This window comes from Pleurodeles waltl, chromosome 8 (assembly GCF_031143425.1).
Source record: "Pleurodeles waltl isolate 20211129_DDA chromosome 8, aPleWal1.hap1.20221129, whole genome shotgun sequence".
In the NCBI taxonomy this organism is placed as follows: domain Eukaryota; kingdom Metazoa; phylum Chordata; class Amphibia; order Caudata; family Salamandridae; genus Pleurodeles; species Pleurodeles waltl.
This window is the reverse complement of record NC_090447.1, coordinates 820,406,513-820,424,690: the sequence shown is the minus strand read 5'-3', so window position 1 is coordinate 820,424,690 and position 18,178 is coordinate 820,406,513. Positions and strand designations below refer to the sequence as shown.

At 46.9% G+C, this 18,178-nt stretch overlaps 1 protein-coding gene across 2 annotated transcripts in view; it reads left to right on the top strand.

Annotated features, from left to right (window-relative positions):
* Nucleotides 1-18,178, top strand: part of LOC138250328 (arylsulfatase H-like) — a 598,307-nt gene that overhangs the window by 243,114 nt on the left and 337,015 nt on the right. The gene's annotated exons all lie outside the window — the stretch shown is intronic.

Here is an 18,178-nt window from a genome sequence, read left to right as displayed (position 1 = left end):
ATGTAAATTGGTGAAATTGGTCACTAGCCTGTTAGTGACAATTTGGAAAGAAATGAGAGAGCATAACCACTGAGGTTCTGGATAGCAGAGCCTCAGTGAGACAGTTAGTCATAACACAGGTAACACATACAGGGCACACTTATGAGCACTGGGGCCCTGGCTGGCAGGGTCCCAGTGACACATACAACTAAAACAACATATATACAGTGAAATGTGGGGGTAACATGCCAGGCAAGATGGTACTTTCCTACACAACCCCCCCCCCCCCAAACGAAGGACAATAAGACTAGCCATGACCTGATGAGTCTTCATTGTCTAAGTGGAAATATCTGGAGAGTCCATCTGCATTGGAGTGGGTACTCCCAGGTATATGTTCCACTGTATAGTCCATTCCCTGTAGGGATATGGACCACCTCAACAATTTAGGGTTTTCACCTTTCATTTGTTTTAGCCAATGTAGAGGTTTGTGGTCTGTCTGAACAATGAAGTGAGTGCCAAACAGGTATGGCCTCAACTTCTTCAGTGCCTAGACCACAGCAAAGGCCTCCCTCTCTGTGGCAGACCAACGCTTTTCTCTAGGGGTCAACCTCCTGCTGATAAAAGCAACAGGTTGATCCTGGCCCTCAGAATTAAGTTGTGATAAGACTGCCCCTACCCCTAATTCAGATGCATCCGTTTGGACAATGCATTTTTTGGAGTAACAGGGGCTTTTCAGGACAGGTGCAGAGCACATGTCCTGCTTCAGCTCCTCAAAAGCTTTCTGACAGTTTGCTGTCCATAATACCTTCTTTTTCTTAGATGTGAGGTCATTAAGAGGGGCTGCAATGGAGCCATAGTTCTTTATGAACCTCCTGTAGTACCCAGAGAGGCCTAAAAAGGCTCTCACCTGAGTCTGAGTTATAGGGGGAACCCAATCTATAATAGTTTGGATTTTCCCCTGAAGTGGTGCAATCTGTTCTCCACCTACCAGGTGTCCCAGATAAACCACTTTCCCCTGCCCTATCTGGCACTTTGAAGCCTTGATAGTGAGACCTGCCTTTTGCAGGGCCTCCAAAACTTTCCATAGGTGGACCAGGTGATCATCCCAGCTGGAGCTAAAGACAGCTATATCATCTAGATTTGCTGCACTAAAAGCTTCCAGCCCTTGTAGGACTGTGTTCACCAACCTTTGAAAAGTGGCAGGTGCATTTTGTAATCCAAAAGGCATTACTGTGAATTGGTAATGGCCTCCAATGGTTGAAAATGCAGTTTTTGCCTTTGCATCTTCTGATAACTTGATCTGCCAATACCCTGCAGTCAAATCAAAAGTGCTTAGATACTTGGCAGATGCCAGTGTATCTATTAGCTCATCTGCCCTGGGTATAGGGTGAGCATCAGTTTTGGTTACCTGGTTGAGAACTCTATAGTCAACACAAAATCTCATTTCCCTTTTACCATCTTTGGAATGAGGTTTTGGTACAAGTACCACAGGAGAGGCCCATGGACTTTCAGAGTGCTCAACCACTCCCAGTTCAAGCATTTTCTGTACCTCTTGCTTTATGCAGTCTCTGACATGGTCAGGCTGCCTATAGATCTTACTTTTGACAGGCAAGCTGTCTCCAGTATCTATAGTGTGCTCACACCACGAAGTGGTGCCTGGCACAGTAGAGAAGAGTTCAGAAAACTGACCCAGGAGATTTAGGCAGTGGTCTTTCTGCTCAGCAGTACGACAATCTGCCAAAACTACACCTTCCACTAGAGCATCTTGTTCTGTGGAAGAGAAGAGATCAGGGAGAGGGTCACTCTCTTCTTCCTGTCCCTCATCTGTTGCCATGAGCAGGGTGAGATCAGCCCTGTCATAGTAGGGTTTCAGGCGATTGACATGGAGCACCCTAAGGGGACTCCTGGCAGTGCCTAAGTCAACTAAGTAGGTGACTTCACCCTTTTTCTCAACAATAATGTGGGGTCCACTCCATTTGTCTTGGAGTGCTCTTGGGGCCACAGGCTCCAAGACCCACACTTTCTGCCCTGGTTGGTACTGAACCAAAACAGCCTTCTGGTCATGCCATTGCTTTTGGAGCTTTTGGCTGGCCTGAAGGTTTTTACTGGCCTTTTTCATGTACTCAGCCATCCTAGATCTTAGGCCAAGTACATAGTCCACTATGTCTTGCTTAGGAGCTTTTAAAGGTTGTTCCCAACCCTCCTTCACAAGTGTTAGAGGTCCTCTTACAGGGTGTCCAAATAGGAGTTCAAAGGGGCTGAAGCCCACTCCTTTTTGGGGTACCTCCCTGTAAGCAAAAAGGAGGCAAGGTAACAGGATATCCCATCTCCTGCAGAGTTTTTCAGGGAGTCCCATTATCATTCCTTTGAGAGTTTTATTAAACCTCTCAACCAGTCCATTTGTTTGTGGATGATAGGGTGTGGTGAACTTGTATGTCACACCACATTCCTTCCACATGGCCTTTAAGTAAGCAGACATCAAATTGCTTCCCCTGTCTGATACCACCTCTTTTGGGAAGCCCACCCTGGAAAAGATTCCCAGGAGGGCCTTTGCCCCTGCAGGAGCTGTAGTGGTCCTTAGAGGAATAGCTTCAGGATATCTTGTGGCATGGTCCACTACCACCAAGATAAACCTATTGCCTGAAGCAGTAGGAGGGTCAAGGGGGCCAACTATGTCAACCCCTACCCTTTCAAAGGGAACCCCAACCACAGGCAGTGGAATAAGGGGTGCCTTTGGAGTGCCACCTGTTTTGCCACTGGCTTGACAGGTTTCACAGGACTTACAAAATTCCTTTGTGTCCTCTGACATTCTAGGCCAATGAAACAAGGGAACAAGCCTGTCCAAAGTTTTCATTTGCCGCAAATGTCCAGCTAAGGGAATGTCGTGGGCTAGAGTTAGGAGGAACTTTCTGTATTCCTGAGGAATCACCAATCTCCTGGCAGCTCCAGGTTTTGGATCCCTTGCTTCAGTATACAAAAGGTTAACCTCCCAGTAAACTCTGTGAGAGTCACTGACATCCCCATATGCTTGTTTGACAGCTTGCTGCCTTAGACCCTCTAGTGTGGGACAGGTCTGCTGTGCCACACTCAGCTCCTCCCTGGCAGGCCCCCCTTCACCCAAAAGCTCAGCAGTGTCTGCTTCCAGCTCCTCTGGTGTAGGTTCTGCACAGGGTGGAAATTCTTCTTCCTCAGAAGTTGAATCCACTGTAGAGGGAGGGATAGTAGGTAGTGTTTTACCTTTACTAACCCTAGCTTTAGGGAGCACTTGGTCCATTCTTCCAGGATCCAAGTCACCCTGTCCTTTTTGCTTTTTGGCCTGAGCCCTGGTCAAAGCAAAAATATGCCCTGGAATGCCCAGCATTGCTGCATGAGCCTCCAACTCCACTTCTGCCCAAGCTGATGTCTCTAAATCGTTCCCTAGTAGACAGTCTACAGGTAAATCTGAGACAACCACAACTTTCTTTGGACCAGTAACCCCCCCCCCCCAGTTGAGATTCACAACAGCCATGGGGTGGCTAAGAGTGTTGTTATGAGCATCAGTCACTTGATACTGGTGACCAAGTAGGTGTTGTTCAGGGTGGACCAGTTTCTCTATTACCATTGTAACACTGGCACCTCTGTCCCTGTAGGCCTGAACCTCAACACCATTTATTAGGGGTAGTTACTTGTACTTATCCATGTTAAGGGGACAAGCAACCAAGGTGGCCAAATCAATGGCCCCCTCAGAGACTAACACAGCCTCTGTGGTCTCCCTAATCAGACCAACCCCAACTAAGTTACCAAAAGTGAGCCCAGCTACTCCCTTGGATTGGCTATTAGTAGGTTTGCTCCCACCACCACTGCTATTACTAGGGGCACTAGGTGTAGCAGCAAGGGTTGTAGTGGTAGGAGGCTTGGTGCTTTTCTTTGGGCAACTGGGATCAGTTGTCCAATGGCCTTTTATTTTACATAAATAGCACCATGGTTTCTTTTCTTTGTTTTGATTCGAAGAGGATTTGGGCCCACCACCCCAACCAGAGTGTTTTTGTGGGCCTGATGAAGACTCATTTTTAGATTTGTCCCCACCCTTGTCAGAAGACTTACCATCCTTCTTCTTGCCATCCTTGTCACCCCCTGTATGAACTTTTCTGTTCACCCTTGTTCTGACCCATTTGTCTGCCTTCTTTCCCAATTCTTGGGGAGAGGTCAGATCAGAGTCTACCAGGTACTGGTGTAACAAATCAGACACACAATTATTAAGAATATGCTCTCTCAGGATTAAGTTATACAGGCTTTCATAGTCAGAAACTTTACTGCCATGTAACCACCCCTCCAAGGCCTTCACTGAATGGTCAACAAAGTCTGCCCAGTCTTGTGAAGACTCCTTTTTGGTCTCTCTGAACTTCATCCTGTACTGTTCAGTGGTTAAGCCATAACCATCAAGGAGTGCATTCTTAAGAACTATAAAATTATTGGCATCACTTTCTTTAACAGTAAGGAGCCTATCCCTATCCTTTCCACTGAAAGATAGCCAGAGGATAGCAGCCCACTGCCTTTGAGGGACCTCCTGTACAACACAGGCCCTCTGAAGTGCAGCAAACCACTTGTTAATGTCATCCCCCTCCTTGTAAGGGGGAACTATCTTGTGCAGATTCCTAGAATCATGCTCTTTTGCAGGATGACTATTTGGAATACTGCTGCTGCCACCATGGGGTCCTAACCCCAACCTCTGTCTTTCTCTTTCTAAATCAAAGGACTGCCTATCTAAATCCAGCTGTTGCTTCTTGAGCTTCAGCCTGGATTCTTCCACTCTCAATCTATTGAGCTCCCTTTCTAACACTCTGTCATCAGGGTGGGTGGGAGGGGCATGCCTTGACACAGAAGTATGGTGAGAATGAATAGAGAAAGACCTGGCCCTAACAGATGGCACTCTAACAACCTGGCTAACAGAAGTAACACTCCTACTGTGATGAGAACTCACATTAGTACCAGCATTGCTTGGTGGCCTGCTAATGGGCAGGTTAGAAACGTTTCCTTCTAAATCTTTTGCTAGAGGTGCCCCAGGATCAGATTGGGAACCATCAGCTAATCTCTCAACAGAAGTGTCACCTAAGGTCTTATCTTGTTCAATGAGCATATTAACCAACAGTTCTCTAGAGGGAATCTTCCCTACCCCTAAACCTCTATCAACACAGAGACTCCTTGCTGCCTTCCAGCTAAGGTGGTTATATGCAGTCTTGGACAGATCCAGAGTTTGATCTGTACCAGACATAATAGAAATGGTTTAAGGGACAGAAAAAGTGAGAAAAAAGTTTTCTGAACTATTTAAAGGACAGAAAAAAAAAACTTTTTAACTTTTTAAGAACTTTTTGAAAGTTTAGAGGGACTTTTCAGCACTTAGCAAAGAAGTGAGAGAAGAAAAGCAAAACGTTTTGGTTAGGTGTACATACACTGAACTTGTTTTGTATATTTTTCTCTTATGAAAAGTACAAAATGACAAAGTGGTAAGTAGTTGAAAAGTACTTATCCCACCGCTGCACAACCAATGTAGGAGGCTGGACTGGCTCGTAGTGGGTACCAAGAGGTACTTACACCTTGCACCAGGCCAAGGTATCCCTTATTAGTGTAGAGGAGTGTCTAGCAGCTTAGGCTGATAGAAAAGGTAGCTTAGCAGAGCAGCTTAGGATGAACTAGGAGACGAGTGAAGCTCCTACAGTACCACTAGTGTCATATGCACAATATCATAAGAAAACACAATACACAGATATACTAAAAATAAATGTACTTTATTTTTATGACAATATGCCAAAGTATCTCAGTGAGTACCCTCAGTATGAGGATAGCAAATATACACAAGATATATGTACACAATACCAAAATATGCAGTAATAGCAATAGAAAACAGTGCAAACAATGTATGGTCACAATAGAATGCAATGGGGGCACATAGGGATAGGGGCAACACAAACCATATACTCTAGAAGTGGAATGCGAACCACAAATGGACCCCAAACCTATGTGACCTTGTAGAGGGTCGCTGGGACTGTAAGGAAACAGTGAGGGTTAGAAAAAAAGCCCACCCCAAGACCCTGAAAAGTGGGTGCAAAGTGCACCTAAGTTCCCCAAAGAGCACAGAAGTCGTGATAGGGGAATTCTGCAGGAAAGACCAACACCAGCAATGCAACAACAATGGATTTCCAGAAGAGAGTACCTGCGGAACAAGGGGACCAAGTCCAAAAGTCACGATCAAGTCGGGAGTGGGCAGATGCCCAGGAAATGCCAGCTGTGGGTGCAAAGAAGCTGCCACTGGATGGTAGAAGCTGTGGATTCTGCAAGAACAACAAGGGCTAGAAACTTTCCCTTTGGAGAATGGATGTCCCACGTCGTGAACAGTCGTGCAGAGGTGTTTCCGTGCAGAAAGACCGCAAACAAGCCTTGCTAGCTGCAAGGGTTGCAGTTAGGGTTTTTGGATGCTGCTGTAGCCCAGGAGGGACCAGGATGTCGCCAATTGCGTGAGGAGACAGAGGAGGCGTCCAGCAAGACAAGAAGCCCACTCAGAAGCAAGCAGCACCCGCAGAAGTGCCGGAACAGGCACTATGAAGTGAAGTGAACCGGAGCTCACCCGAAGTTGCACAAGAGGGTCCCACGAAGCCAGAGGACAACTCAGGAGGTCGTGCAATGCAGGTTAGAGTGCCGGGGAACCAGGCTTGGCTGTGCACAAAGGAAATCCTGGAAGAGTGCACAGAACCTGGAGCAGCTGCAAAACATGCGGTTCCCAGCAATGCAGTCTAGCGTGGGGAGGCAAAGACTTACCTCCACCAAACTTGGACTGAAGAGTCACTGGACTTTGGGAGTCACTTGGACAGAGTTGCTGAGTTCAAGGGGCATTGCTCGTCGTGCTGAGAGGAGACCCAGAGGACCGGTGATGCAGTTCTTTGGTGCCTGCGGTTGCAGGGGGAAGATTCCGTCGACCCACGGGAGATTTCTTCGGAGCTTCTAGTGCAGACAGGAGGCAGACTACCCCACAGCATGCACCACCAGGAAAACAGTCGAGAAGGCGGCAGGATCAGCGTTACAAGGTCGCAGTAGTCGTCTTTGCTACTTTGTTGCAGTTTTGCAGGCTTCCAGCGCGGTCAGCAGTCGATTCCTTGGCAGAAGGTGAAGAGAGAGATGCAGAGAAACTCTGATGAGCTCTTGCATTCGTTATCTAAGGAATTCCCCAAAGCAGAGACCCTAAATAGCCAGAAAAGGAGGTTTGGCTACTTCGGAGAGAGGATAGGCTAGCAACACCTGAAGGAGCCTATCAGAAGGAGTCTCTGACGTCACCTGCTGGCACTGGCCACTCAGAGCAGTCCAGTATGCCAGCAGCACCTCTGTTTCCAAGATGGCAGAGGTCTGGAGCACACTGGAGGAGCTCTGGGCATCTCCCAGGGGAGGTGCAGGTCAGGGGAGTGGTCACTCCCCTTTCCTTTGTCCAGTTTCGCGCCAGAGCAGGGCTGAGGGATCCCTGATCCGGTGTAGACTGGCTTATGCAGAGATGGGCACCATCTGTGCCCATCAAAGCATTTCCAGAGGCTGGGGGAGGCTACTCCTCCCAAGCCCTAACACCTTTTTCCAAAGGGAGAGGGTGTAACACCCTCTCTCTGAGGAAGTCCTTTGTTCTGCCTTCCTGGGCCAAGCCTGGCTGGACCCCGGGAGGGCAGAAACCTGTCTGAGGGGTTGGCGGCAGCAGCAGCTGTAGTGAAACCCCGGGAAAGGCAGTTTGGCAGTACCCGGGTCTGAGCTAGAGACTCGGAGGATCATGGAATTGTCTCCCCAATGCCAGAATGGCATTGGGGTGACAATTCCATGGTCCTAGACATGTTACATGGGCATGTTCGGAGTTACCATTGTGACGCTATACATATGTCGTGACATATGTATAGTGCACACGTGTAATGGTGTCCCCGCACTCACAAAGTCCGGGGAATTTGCCCTGAACAATGTGGGAGCACCTTGGCTAGTGCCAGGCTGCCCACACACTAAGTAACTTAGCACCCAACCTTTACCAGGTAAAGGTTAGACATATAGGTGACTTATAAGTTACTTAAGTGCAGTGGTAAATGGCTGTGAAATAACGTGGACGTTATTTCACGCAGGTTGCACTGGCAGGCCTGTGTAAGAATTGTCAGATCTCCCTATGGGTGGCACAAGAAATGCAGCCCCTAGGGATCTCTTGGAACCCCAATACCCTGGGTACCGCAGTATCATATACTAGGGAATTAGAAGGGTGTTCCAGTATGCCAATGTAAATTAGTGAAATTGGTCACTAGCCTGTTAGTGACAATTTGGAAAGAAATGAGAGAGCATAACTACTGAGGTTCTGGATAGCAGAGCCTCAGTGAGACAGTTAGTCATAACACAGGTAACACATACAGGGCACACTTATGAGCACTGGGGCCCGCCCTGGCTGGCAGGGTCCCAGTGACACATACAACTAAAACAACATATATACAGTGAAATATGGGGGTAACATGCCAGGCAAGATGGTACTTTCCTACAGTCAACCCCTTGCCTTCTGTGCTCTATTGAACATGGTGCCTCTTTCAAAGCCTGAGGTGATCCCCAAACCTGGTGTAAATGCAGAGCAGCAGATGGAGGTAACAGCCAGGGTCTGTCAGGGACAGAAAAGTTGACACCAAAATAAAAGTGGCTCCCAGTAGAGCAACAGACAACTAAAAAATGGCCCACGTTCGCAAACTGAGACAATTTTGCACTGGTAAAGACACACTTATAAGTGCTTTGCAAGGTATGGCAGAAGGCATGCGTTTGTGCTTGTTGCATTCCAAGGATTTAAATGGACCGGGTACTGCTGATGCTGAACACTGGCAATTTTTAAAAGAGGGTATCAAAATGAGTCCCTTTCGGCCTCTGTTTTTTTCCCTAGCCTTTTAGAGCCATGCCTTGGGCTGGCATTGCAGACTTGTGGAAGGGAGGCTTAAGAAACATGGCTGAAACATCCCGACATGAGTTACACTTAACAGTTCCTGTGGTCAAATCGAGCAGCGTGGCTAGAGTCACTTTTGAGCCTTTTGCAGCTGCCCTGCAAGATTTTGTGTGGACTTGACCCCTCCTGCTACATACTGTGCCTTTGCTTTGCTTTAGCACGCATCTTAAAGGAGCAATACAAACCTGTGCAGCGACCTGTTTTGCGGCAGTATGTGTTAGGAAGAGAAGACACCAACAGAGACACAGACACTAATTTAAGGGGTAAAAGGCAGCTTTAATAGAACAGTTCTGGCATCACATAGAAATAATTTAACCCAAAAATGAACCCTCTGCAAAATGTCTTAAAAAACTATAAACCTAACTAAGGGGTTTATTACAACTTTGGAGGGGGTGTTAATCCGTCCCAAATGTGACGGATATACCACCAGCCGTATTACGAGTTCCATAGGATATAATGGACTCGTAATACGGCTGTGGTATATCCGTCACTTTACCGTCACTTTTGGGACGGATTAACACCTCCTCCAAAATTGGAATAACCCTCTAATGCAGGTAAAATCCTAATCCCCCACCCCCAATAAACCCTCCATAGTCTTCCCTTGAATGCCCCAACCTATGATCCAAATCCTGCCCCAGTGTTACCACCAGCCAACTGTTTGCTCCTCGACATCTCCCAGACCTCCATGCTCTGTGTCGCCCCCATTTTTGCCCCCCGTAGAAGATTGTCCTTTTGCCCCGCTGAACCCAGAACCTGCCTATCAGAAGAAAATTAAAACACAAGACATACTTCCAATTTAAAACAACACAGACCTGTCCTATTAATATGCAAAAATACAAATATACACCTAAGACAAAGTGAAACTGACAACTACTACCTGTCAAAAAAACAACAAACCATCAACAGCAAAAAAGAAGGAGGACAACACTATCTGACTAATGCCTTTCCCCTGGTGTGCCAAGGACAACGTGGCTGCCCAAAACCAATGTCCCACCCAAATGCCTAGCTGAGACCCACCCCTGGACTCCACCCACCATTCACAAACCTGTGTCCCTGTTGGTCCTACCACTCTCCTGAAAAGCCCTGTGGAGACTTAGCAAACCTCCCTCCCTCCAAGCCCCCATCAGGAGAGATGACACCAACAGAGACGCATACACTAAGTTAAGGGGTAAAATGCTGCTTTAATAGAACTAGTCTGGCATCACACAATCTTCATTAAACCCAACACCAAATCCTCTATAAACCTAACTAATACAGGTAAAATCCTAATCCTCCCCCACTCCTAATAAACCCTCCACTGTCTTCCCTTCAATGCGCCAACCTATGATCCAAATCCTACCCCAGTGTTACCACCAAATAACTCACTCCCCTGTTGCCTTTGCCCCAGCCAACTGTTTGCTTCTCGACCATTTCACAGACCTCCATGCTGTGTCACCCTGCCATTTTAGCCCCTCCTCCACAGAACATTATCTTGTTGCCCCGCCAACTAGGAAAACCCAAAGATGTTTTCCTACCCCACACAGAAGAGGAAACTAAAATGAAATGTCCACAACTTTTCCCCAAGGACTCTGCAATGGCCAATCTTAACTACAGCAAGTAATACTTATTTCCCAAAATTGAAAGGTGAACCCCCATCCTGCCTAAACAACAGCTGATTTGATTTGATTGTATCAGTTCTTCATGTCATAATACAAAAATCCCAATACCCTGACAAAAAGCACTAATCTCTCTAATTACCTCTTTTCTCTGTTTTTCTATAGTCTGATGATTCCTTGTGCCCCTCCAAATCCACCTCTATACTATCTCCACCCACATGATGTGAGTACCCGTCCAACTATCAATGCCAAATCCCTCTTCATGGCCTTTAAAAGACTGATATCTGACAAGATTACCAAATCATTCTCACTGAGATATATAATTATCAAGCCCGGACATTGTTTCTCAGTCACCCATCTAGGCAAAACCTCCAACAATTCCCCCCAATACATTCCACTCTTCCCCCACCACAAACCACAACCTAAGCCCGTTCAAACCCATCTTGGCCCAGATTTAAGAGGGCCTCGCACCTCCTTGCACCATATTAGTGTAAATTTGTATACGCTAATGTGGCCAAATGAGGCCAAAATCACTGCACTAGTTTTACAAAGTGGCGCAATGCATGCATTGTGCCACTTTGTAACCCCTTGTGCCACGTTAAGCCTGCACCAGGCAAAATGCATGTGAGGGGGGTGTTCCCCTATTGGGGGGGGATGAAAAAATGGCGCACAAAATCTAAAATATTTCTTTGTGTCATTTTTAGTGGCATTTTTAACACCTGCTGCTGAGAGCAGGCGTTAAAAGGAGGCACACCATGAGTTATAATGGGCCCGTATGTGCTGTTCAGGGTTAGCGCCATTTCTTTTTCCGCTAACCCTGAACAGTACAGTGTCAAAAATGTTGACGCTATTGCCCCATATCCTGTGCCACAGTGCGCCGTGTTGTAAATATGGCGCACACATGGTGGCAGTAGAGGGGCGCTAAGGGCCACTTTTCTTAAATTTGCCCCCTAGTTTCTGCCTACTTTACTGCCCAGTGCACAAAGGAATGTCCAACAATCCAAACTGTGGTAACACTGCTGCTAGGCCTGGCAACACAACCTAGAAAATAAACAACAATTACAAAACAGAAACACAAACTATGATACACAGGCATGTACATATTGTTTGGAACAATTGGATTGCCATCTCCCCATCAATTGCACTTGTACATCTAATAAATATTGAACCCTGGCCTCCGTAAAGGCCCCAATGCTGAATGAATGTGTGCCATAATCCTCCACCTTTACACCCAAAATAGATAGTACCTTTCTCAGAACCCTCAACATTTGAAAGGATGTTAACAATGCTCTGCCCTCCTGAACAAAAACCCATTTTCCCAAACCTTCTAACCGGGAAAGCAGACTCAATGCTTCCCTTACATAGCAACACTTCTTGCCCCCACCCTCACTGGTCTGTCTTTGAATGTGCTAGCCAAATTTTTACCTTCTCATCTGAAACTGTAACATTAGAACGCAACAGGCTTTGCTTACCAGCTCCTCCTCAGAACTCTGAGAGTTGAAAAGCCCAGCAGAAAAGTCACACCATGCATTGTGCAAATTATGCAGATCCCATTCAAAAAAATGTTTTGTTTGAAAACAACCAATGATTTCTACAAGCATCTTACCTGAAATTGGTCGCCTCTTATCCATGCGCATTCCTCCCTTCCTAGCCCACCGTGCCACAATCCTCTTACACATCTCACCTTCCATGGGATCATAACCCCAAAAGCACTTTTCATAGAAAGAAACTCCTGCAATCTTACCAGCAATTGTAACTTGCAAAAGGCCCAAGTAAAATCTGCCCCATGATGAAATGAATGGCGTCTTCTTGTCTTTAAGAAAAAACAGAACGGGCTGCCCCCTCCTTCTTGGCCCAGAAACCAAAAATTCCTTCCATGTTTGCTTATGCACTTTTTTGGTATTATGGGCAACAGACTTCTCAATCAGGTGAAGCACTCTCATTTTCACAGCTCCCAGAGTTCCAAAGGCATCCTGGTCTTCACTGCATCCATTCCTAGGTCAAGCCCACAGAACCTCCGGCACTGCGAACATGACAGTGCATCCATTTCATTGTTATCAATTCCAGGCACATGTCTTGCTATGAATAAAATGTTAAACTTTAAACAGCAGATCTATAAAACCTGCAGCAAACGTAGCACTCTCTCATCCTCAGCTCATTGGGAGTTCACCAATGTGACCACCGTTGTATTATTTACATTGAAGACAACTTTCCAATTAACCAGCAACAACCTTCCCCATACAACAAGAGCCACCACTATTGGAAAAACTCCAAAATGGCACTGCTTCTTCTCTTGAACAACCATCCCTCAGGCCAACTTTCAGCAACCCCATGCCCGTCCCATAACAATTTGAAACCATGCAAACCAGCGGTGTCTGAATATATCTGAACCTGCCATGTCCACTCTTCCTTTATGGCCAACCTTGTGACACCATTAAAGTCCTTCAAGAAAGTAATCCACATCCTCAAATCTGCTTTGGCACTTGCCCTCAAGCAAACTCTATGATCTGGCAGCACCGCTCCTGATATGGAGAAACCAAGGCCCATATTTATACTTTTTTAGCGCCGTATTTGCATCATTTTTTTACGCAAAAGTGGCGCAAACTTACAAAATATAATTGTATTTTGTACATTTGCATCACTTTTACGTCAAAAAATGACGCAAATGCGGCTCTAAAAAAGTATAAATATGGGCCCAAGTGTCCTGCAAAATGCTCTCCCCGTCCGTACCACACAGCAAGCAAAATTGAAATGCACAAGAAGCTGTTGTATCTTCCTCAATTCCATTTTTGAACAAATTGCTGCCTCCTCTGTCTACTTTCTCCTTGGGTCAATGAACCTCAATTTTTTCGGAATCAAATTCAATCCCCAAAAAAGTGATCCTAATAAGTGATCCTTCCATTTTCTCTGGGGTCAAAGGGACGCCTTGTCTGACATAACCGCTTGAAAAATCAGAAGCACTCTCCCGCATTTGCCTGTACCTTTCTTTCCAACCAACAAAAAATCATCAAGATAATGTGGCACTGCTTTCACACCACTTCTAACTTAAAACACCCACTGTTAGAGATTGCTGAACATTTTAAACAAAGAACAAGACACTGAACAACCCATAGTCAGCATTCTATCAATAAAAATGTTACCATCAACCTGTAAACCCAGAAGCGAAAAATCATCCAGGTGGGCTGGCAACAACAGAAAAGCCGACCTGACACCAGGCTTTGCCAGCTCTGCTCCAACTCCACATGACCTCACATACTGAATGTCCTCATCTACAGAAGCATAACACACAATTGAATCCTCAATTGCTATGAAATTGTTCACTGACTTACCTTCAGGCCTCGATAAATGGTGAATCAGCCTGTATTCACCAGGTTCCTTCGGGACCACTCTCAAAGGAAATTTAGTCAAATTGTTTAAAGGACAAAAATCAAAAGGACATAAAATCCTCCCAGCCTGCGCCTCCTTTTGGAGCTTTTTCCTGACAATATCTGGCTTAGCCAAAGCTGATTTCATATTATTATTAGCCCACTGTCAGCCCTGAGGGCCCGGGTAACGCAATTTAAATCCTTTCATAAAATCCCTTAGTAGACATAATGCTTCCTCTTTTTTTGGATAAAACTGTGACCTGTAAGTAAGTCAAATTATGTAATTTGACTAGAGTAGGCCTATTTTCCCATAACTGGGTATTGTCCCCTACCTCTGTCAGATCCCCTGATTTGACCTTGTCATCCCATTGGGAGATTGCCAAGGCACTGCAAGACGGGGTGTATTCCCCCATAATTAGAACAGTCATGCCTGAAGCGACACTATGGCCTAATACATCATCCTCTCTTAAAGGACCAGCATTCCCTGTTTTGTGGCAGTAGTCCTCTTTCTGCATCCCTCAACCTAAACTTGGTGGGATGCTCAGGAAAGGGCTTATATTGTAGTGGTAAACCAATCGCCATATACACAACCGGAATCGGTTGAGCGATGCTCATCCATTGCGTCCAAAGTTCATTGTCTGTATCCCCCTATTCTATATCTGGGTTTACTGTTAGCCAAGCCATAAACTCCTCCTCATATCTAAACTGCACAAAAAGTTCAGTTGGGCTCTTCTCACAACATCCATATTTTTTCAAAATAGTGAAACATCGCTCCAGATGGCTCTCACAATAAATGCTTTCATAGATTAAAAAAGCTCACATCCAATTTTCAGTAGGGTGGGAATCTTTGGCTGTTTCCCTAATTCCCACTCTTCTTCCTTTGACCCTTCAATAGCTTACACCTCCCTGTGTAACAATTTAGAGACCTCCACAAATTCTCCTTTCCACATTTTTTCTTTTATAGCTTGTGTCAAATGTGCCCCCAAATGCATAGACATTAGTACCCATCCCCCCAACTGACTTCCTTCCACCAACACTTTCCCCACATTCCTCCTGCCAAGCCTTGCCTTCTTCCAGTGATATATACCCTTCATAATCCAACACTTCATCATCCAACCCTGTTAACACCTCATAACCATCACCCCCACTGGCACTCGGCATTTCGCCATCATCCACGCAACTCTCCAGCAGCAATCTGGCAGGTAAAGGCTCCTTTGACATTGGGATAGCCTCTCCGGGCACCTCCCTCACTTCCAGCTGATGTTCCAAACTTGCCCTAGACTTGACCGGCATCCGCCTAGCTTCATTCACTGCCCACATCTCACTGAATGATGACATCCCCCCAAGCCACCAAGCCTGGGTGTCATGGCCTACCCAGGAGCACCTCCAGCTGCCCCAGAGGCCCCTAACTGTTTCAACCTCTGCATTTTGCACCATTCCTGAAATAGCACCCATTCCTCATTGTTGGACCTGGCTTTTTGACGGGGCCATCCCCAAACTTTTTGCCTCCTTCCTCCTATTTTTTCTGACCTGTTGTTGTTGGCTTTTGACCTCTGGGCACTTTACCACTGCTAACCAGTGCTAAAGTGCATAGGCTCTCTGTGTAAATTGTACTATTGATTGGTTTATCCATGATTGACTATTTAATTTACTTGTAAGTCCCTAGTAGAGTGCATTACATGTGCCAAGGGCCTGTAGATTAAATGCTACTAGTGGTCCTGCAGCACTGGTTGTGCCACCCACTTCAGTAGCCCCTTAACCTTGTCTCAGGCCTGCCATTGCAAGGCCTGTGTGTGCAGTTTCACTGCCACTTCGACTTGGCATTTAAAGGTACTTGCCAAGCCTAGAACTCCCCTTTTTCTATACATAAGTCACCCCTAATGTGTGCCCTAGGTAACCCCTAGAGCAGGGTGCTGTGTGGGTAAAAGGCAGGACTGTACTTGTGTGGTTATATGTCCTGGTAGTGTGAAACTCCTAAATTCGTTTTTAAACTACTGTGAGGCCTGCTCCCTTCATAGGCTAACATTGGGGCTGCCCTCATACATTGTTGAAGTGGCAGCTGCTGATCTGAAAGGAGCAGGAAGGTCATATTTAGTATGGCCAGAATGGTAATATAAAGTCCTTCTGACTGGTGAAGTCGGATTTAATATTACTATTCTAGAAATGCCACTTTTAGAAAGTGAGCATTTCTTTGCACTAAAACCTTGTTGTGCCCTTCAATCCACGTCTGGCTAGGTTTAGTTGACAGCTCCTTGTGCATTCACTCAGACACACCTCAAACACAGGGTACTCAGCCTCACTTGCATTCATCTGCATTTTGAATGGGTCTTCCTGGGCTGGGAGGGTGGAGGGCCTGCCCTCACACAAAGGACTGCCATACCCCCTACTGGGACTCTGGCAGACAGGATTGAACTGAAAGGGGGCTTGGTGCATTTCTTAGACACTTGCTGGAGAAGAAACCTGAACCAGAAACTACATCCTGCCAAGAAGAACTGCCTGGCTGCTCAAAGGACTCACCTGTCTGCTTTTCTACAAAGGACTGCTGCCTTGATGTTGGCCTGCTGCCTTGCTGAACTCTTGTCTGGCTGTAAAAGTGCTCTCCAAGGGCTTGGATAGAGCTTGCCTCCTGTTCCCTGAAGTCTCAGGACCAAAAAGACTTCTCGCTTTCACTTGGACGCTCCGTGCGCCGAATTTTTCGACGCACAGCTTGCTCCGCGGCAAGAAAAACGCCGCACACCGACGCTGATCGACGCAACGCCTTCGGGACGACCGAAACGTTGACGCACGGCCTCGCAAGGACAACGCCGCCCGACTTCTAAGGAGAAATCGACGCAGCGCCTACCGTGAGCTCGAAACTTTGACGCACGGCCTCGCAAGGACAACGCCGCACGACTTCCAAGGAGAAATCGACGTGACGCCTGCCGTGAGACCAAAACTTCGACGCACGGCCTCGCAAGGACAACGCCGCCCGACTTCCAAGGAGAAATCGACGCAACGCCTGCCGTGAGATCGAAACTTCGACCCGCAGAACGACGCGCAGCCGGAAAACAAGCAGGAAAATCCACGCACTGACCCGGGCCATCTGGTAATCCCCGCGATCCATAGAAAGAGACTGTCTGCGCGCCGGAAAACGACGCATGACTTCCCCGCGTGGAAAATAACAACGCAAGTCTGTGTGTGCTGGGAAGAAATCGACGCACACACCATTTTTCCACGTAGCTCTTCTCCTGTGGCCCTCTGAGGAGATTTCCCACCAGAAACCAGGTACTTTGTGCTTGAAAGACACTTTATTTGCTTTTTAAAGACTTAAGACACTTTGGGGGTGATTCTAACCCTGGAGGTCGGTGTTAAAGCGGCGGCCAACCCGCCAACAGGCTGGCGGTAAAAAACATGGGATTCTGAGCCTGGCGGGAACCGCCAACACAGACAGCCACCTTAACGCTCCGACCGCCACGGCGGTACAAACAAACAGCGCGGCGGTCACCGCCAACAGACAGGCGGCAGACAATGTACCGCCCACACTATTACAACTCACCAATACGCCACCTTTTCCGGGGCAAGAGCACCGCCGATAAAAACACGGCGGAAACAGACTACGGACGGGAAAATGCTCACCACTACGCACTCCAGGAGGAAGGAGGACAGCATGGAACCCGAATTAAACATCCTACCTGCTCTCGTCTACCTTCTCATCTACCACGAGTACGAAGTCCGGCACAGACGACAACGGTGAGTACTGCACCTACGACACACGGGAGGGGGAGGACGAAAGGTTACGGGCACACACATATGCGACCCCCCCCCCCCAACTATGTACTCACCAATGCAGAGCACCAAGTCACAGTGACACCACCCAAACACCCCTGAAAAATGCTAGGACATAATCATATTTGGAATAAATATTTATGTACCAAAAAGCTCCAGAAAATTAGCGTACAACCATGAAAGATATTCACAACAAAACTAATGACATACACATCAGTGTATAACTGAAGTACCAAGTCCTGCACATCCTACGAATTCAGCATGTCCGTGGGCCAAAGTCTTGAGAAACAAGGGCAAAGCCCACACAGGAGACCTGAGTCCTTTGGAGAGAACACTGCAGGGGCATCAGATGTAAAAACTACAGGCACCTCAGGGGGAAGGGAAGGGGGGGGCACCACAGCCACATGAGTCCACGACGCCAGATCCACAAGGAGCCACCATGCCCACTGGACCATCCTGGGGAGTGCAAAGCCACAGTCTCTCAATGTCTCTACAGTGGGTGGGCTGCC